The sequence below is a fragment of the Salvia miltiorrhiza genome, chromosome 3 (assembly GCF_028751815.1).
Source record: "Salvia miltiorrhiza cultivar Shanhuang (shh) chromosome 3, IMPLAD_Smil_shh, whole genome shotgun sequence".
NCBI classification, from domain to species: Eukaryota; Viridiplantae; Streptophyta; class Magnoliopsida; order Lamiales; family Lamiaceae; genus Salvia; species Salvia miltiorrhiza.
The window spans coordinates 11887825-11888544 of record NC_080389.1 but is presented as its reverse complement, the minus strand read 5'-3'; the positions used below and the strand labels follow the sequence as shown (position 1 = coordinate 11888544).

The 720-nt window shown below is 43.8% G+C and overlaps 1 non-coding gene across 1 annotated transcript; it reads left to right on the top strand.

Annotated features, from left to right (window-relative positions):
* Window positions 1-254: 254 nt before the first annotated feature.
* LOC131019272 (small nucleolar RNA R71) lies at window positions 255-361 on the top strand. Its single transcript, XR_009100192.1, has one exon. It is a non-coding gene; the product is annotated as a small nucleolar RNA R71 (small nucleolar RNA).
* The last annotated feature ends 359 nt before the right edge of the window (window positions 362-720 follow it).

Here is a 720-nt window from a genome sequence, read left to right as displayed (position 1 = left end):
CCAACTCATACTGCTTTTGAAGAGCTTCATATTTCTCTTTAAAATTATCTCTCTCCTCATTCACAGTTGCAATTTTTCTCGTGGAATTTCTGTCATTCGGCCATTGGTAACTATTGGAGGCCATCTCTTCTATCACACGATAAGCCTCATTTGTATTTCTATGGAGAAGACATCCACCTGCAGTAGCATCCACCATACTTTTTGTCAGACCAGTCAAACCATTATAAAAGTGAATGATTTGCTGATCCTCCGTGAAACCATGTTGTGGACAGTTCCTAAGCAGCTCACGAAATCTTTCCCAGGCATCATGAATGGTCTCATCTCCTAGCTGGGAAAAGTGAGAAATCTCTGCAATGATTTTCTGAGCTTTAGAGGCAGGAAAGTATTTTGCCAGGAAAGCTCTACACAAATCCTCCCATCCAGTAATAGCACCTCTGTCCAGACTCTTGAACCACTCCTTCGCTCTGTCCCTGAGAGAGAATCCAAACATCTTCATTCTGATGGCATCAGGTGGCACTCCATTCTGCTTAATAGTGTCGCAGATATCTAGGAACTGGGTAATGTGAGCATGCGGATTTTCAGAAGCCGTTCCACTAAACTGCTCAGCTTGCACCATGTTTATCAATCCCGGCTTCAGCTCGAATGTGTTGGCTTGCACAGTTGGTCCCCATTTGCCTCCTTGAAATTGATCAACTCGAGGCTGATACATGTGATTCAGTG